Below are 4,146 nucleotides of genomic sequence, written 5' to 3'. Positions count from 1 at the left end.
TCTCTGCCAGGGCATCCAAAGCATTGCAAAGCTTATTCCAATCAACGGCTGTCACAATACTCCACTCAAAGTTCAGTTTTTAGTTTCTGTTACCAAAATTAAACTCAAATATAACTCAAAGATTAATTTTCTTCTTTTCCTATGAAGTGGCCAACACTCTCTGGCCAGAACACCACTCACAGGAACAATTCATCCTCTGTGACAAGTTTCATTCTACTCACAGACCTCTCTTTGCTTGAACTGGACCTTGAATATCTGAATATAAAAAAAAAAATCTCTCAAATTCCCAGAAATCTAAGTGGAGGTCATCTGAAGAGTGCTCAAAAGGAAAGGAAAATAAATCATGCAGTTCATATTTCCATAGCACCAAAAATCAAAGTTCTCTTCTGAAAGATTCAGCATGCAGACCTAACTTGAAATTAGGGAAGGGGAAACTGTTCTGCTTGAAACTAATAAATAATAGAGAATCTTTAAAAATTGTTTAGATGCAGCACCCACTGGAGAGAAGAGTTAACACAGAAGAAACAGCATTTCAGCACAGAGCACACAAACCCTACAAATATTTACACTTCCTCCAATCCCTACCATTACTCAGTTTGAGTAAATGCCACAAAACTAATTTCCTCAGGAAGGAAAAAAAAAATCCTCCATAGAGACCTTCATCTTCCAAACTAAAACCTGCTCCTTGAAGACACCCCAACATTCCCCAAATGCAGAAGTTAGGTAGGTGATCACTGGGGAAAAGCATATCAAGGTCAAATTCAAGATTTATATTATAATATCAGCTCAAGAAAATAAACCCAGCTTTAACACCAAGGCTGAAGAAACTCTCAGTATTGGAGGAAAGCTGGTGATTGAAGGCTGAAATCTTTAATTTAATTTTAAGCAAGTGATGACTCCCTGTGGGGACAATTCCAGCTGTGAATTCCAGACTGTGAGGAGGGTTCCTAAATTTCTGTGAGTATTGACTCCCCTACACCACCAAAATCCCAGCCACGTGGCAAAACCCCACAGCAATCACCCACAAACACTTCCATTCGATGCAGCTCAAACTTTGGGAACTTCAAAGCTGCCAAAGGCTGCAAGACCATAAAGAATCAGGATTTAAGTGTCCTACAACCTTCTGTCCTGGTTTTTTACCTGGAGCATGCACTGCCATAAAAACCAGGGCTTTGTGTGTCAGGAAAGCCAGAGAGGAGCAGTCAGGAACAGCTCACAAAATTCATTTATTCTCCAAGCCAGCAAACTCCCCTGTGTGCCTGAAGTTCCAAGGAAAGCTCTTTGGGATGAGGATGACATAAAAAAGTTGCTGCCCTTGTGCAAACAAACCCCACCTTCCCTCCTCCCCATGAGTAAGGGCTCTGGAGAGCATCTGTCAGCCTGAAGGGTTATAAAAGTTATTATTGCTCTGCTGTTAACAGGAATTAAATTGACAGCGTTTCAAAATCACAGCAGGGCAATCAGCAAAGCCCTCTGAGCTTTGAAATGTTGTGGGGTTTTTATCTGAGAAGGGCAAAGTGCCACTCACCTTACAAGCACAGACAGATTTTATTTAAAAAATCCCAACACAAACCCCACAAACACAGCCCCTCACACAAAACAGGAGCTGAGGAAGTTGTAGAAGACTACAATGGCAGAGAGGCCTTTGGCAGCAAGTTTCAAGTGCCAGGATAAGAAAGAATTCCCAGAAAAAATTATGTGGAACTCAAAAATAACAAAATTAGGATATATGAGTTTCATCACAAGACAGTGCAGCCAAGCAGAATTGTGTGCAAGTGAATTTTCTGCCCAGAAAAGTCAGGCCTATGAGTCAGCCTCAGATGATGTGAGCACAGCAGATCTGACTGCACTGCTTTGTTTCCTTCTCCTGCTCACAATTCATCCTCCTGCCCTCCCCTCCACGCAGCAGGTCAAGACCTTTCTCCTCAAGTTCATCCAAAAAATGTTGCAAATTTTGAGCTTAGTCAAGAGGCAAGCTATTAATTTATATTTCATGCTAGTTTGGGGTTTGTTGGTGTTTGAAACATTCCCTGCAGAGGAATAAAAGCTGCTCCATGCCCAGGCTGTAAGGAGGAATCCTCTGGAGCTGCAGAGCTCAGCTTTTCCCTGTGGAGGCTGGACAGGGAGCAGCTCCCTTCTCCTGCTCAAGCAGAGCTTTTCCAGGGCTAAACTGAGAGGGCAGTGGCATCATCCATCCCAAAATAAAACACAGCCCCAGATATATATATAGCATTTCTCAGTGATTAACTTGTCCTCTGCTTCCATGGCCTGAGCTCCTGGCTCAGATTCTGACCAGCAGATCTCCTTCTAGGAAGAGCACAACTTGGATTTTATGAGATTTGGGAGGTTTGGTTTTTTTTATGTGATTTGTTCCTGATTTGTTCCAAGTGCAGTGAGCAACTTCCCCTTACAGCTCCCACTACAGGAATGCTTCCACACATTTGCATTCCCTTGAACTTTTCTGATGGGTTGGTTGAAATGTAAAGCTCTGAAAAATGTAAAGGGCCAGAGTTTGAGCTCAACTCTTCTGGCAGGAAAGGTCACACTCAGCTCTGTGTCAACAGGGCAGGAGGCTCCACAGACATCCTCAAAACAAAAAGCCAATAAAAAAAGGAGCTTTTTGTGCCAGAAAGTAGGAGCAAGAGAGAAGCAGAGGAAGAGTTCATACCATTGGAAAGTTGGAAAGTTGTCTTTCCCCTCATGTCTTCCTACCATGCTCCCAGGATTCCTTTTCCTCCTCAGGGAGCTGCTCAATCCCTGATTCTCTGGGGCTATAACAACAACACCCCCTCCCCAGCCAAGGCTCTGTGGAGCAGGCTCCAAAATACACCCTGCAGAAACAGAAGATTCTGATGCACAGCCTGACTACTACACCCAAAACTACAAAGGAAATTCATTTTACAGTGGCTAAATTGAATGGAAAAATATCCCAAAGTGCTGTTATCCATCATCACTCTATTGGAGAAGGAGAAATGAAAATGTTGTTAGGACTTTAAAAAGTAAATGTCAACTCTATCACTTTCTTCCCTGCCCCTTCCTACACTTTTCACTTTTTCTGTCTTAAAATAAATACTTGAAAAGCAGCAAATACTGGGAATTCTCAAGAATCACCCTCAAAACAATGCACATTTAGAAAGTGAAGAGTTATTTCTTAGAGGAACATCTCCCCTAAGCTCTTTCAACATCCCTAAATGCAAGTTTCCCTATCAGGGAATACAACATACAACTATGTAATAATTTCACTATTTCTGTTACAACCACATTATACAGAGTAAAAAAAACACATGCTCACACTTATGCATTTCACTTTTGTTATCCAAGCACTCAAAACTCAACACTTTTAGGTTTTTTGACATTCAAGGCCCCCAAAATGACTTTAAAAATCACATAATTAAGAAGTTCTGTTTCAAATGAAAGGAAATATCTTCAACACTTTTGCTCTACTTACATCTAGAATATATACAGCAAATTATCAGGATTCGCATAGAAAATGGTTTAAAAAGAGCTACCAACATGTTCCTGGTTATGCAAAAACAAACAGTGTTTGTTAATTCCTACAGTTCCTGCTGGAGAACAATTCAACAAAAGGAATTTCACTGGCGACACGCAGAGGCTTCGAGCTCTCTAAAGTTACACATAAAAGAAGAAAAAAGGGGGAAAAGAGAGGAGAGATGTCACACCGAGAGCTGATGAGTTCTCTGTGTGCTCCTCAGAGGGATTTCAGCGCTCCGTTCTACACCGAGGCACTGCAGAGACTCAAACTCCCCAGGAACAGCAAAACCACCCAGATCCACAGAAATTCGCACGGCACACTCACAAAAACGGAAATCACAACGGCGGCAGCAAACCCACAGCTTCAACCTCCTGCTATAAACGATCAAATTGTGAAACGATCAAATTGTGAAACGATCAAACTGATGGGAACACGCTGCTCTAGGGAAGGGAAGGTGTCCCCAGAGCCCGTGTTAGGCTCGGCTGTTCCATACCTGCCCGCAGGTACAGACCCAGCGCTCCAGCAGCGGCCCCGGTGCCCCCTGTCCCACCGCGGCCACTCCGGGCCCTCCCCGGCACCGAACAAAGGCACCGGGAGCCGCTGCCGGGACTTCTCCCGCCCGCAGGGAAACTTTGGCAATGCCCCCGCTGCGG

The sequence above is a fragment of the Geospiza fortis genome, unplaced genomic scaffold (assembly GCF_000277835.1).
Source record: "Geospiza fortis unplaced genomic scaffold, GeoFor_1.0 scaffold425, whole genome shotgun sequence".
In the NCBI taxonomy this organism is placed as follows: domain Eukaryota; kingdom Metazoa; phylum Chordata; class Aves; order Passeriformes; family Thraupidae; genus Geospiza; species Geospiza fortis.
Note: the sequence above shows the minus strand (reverse complement) of the source record.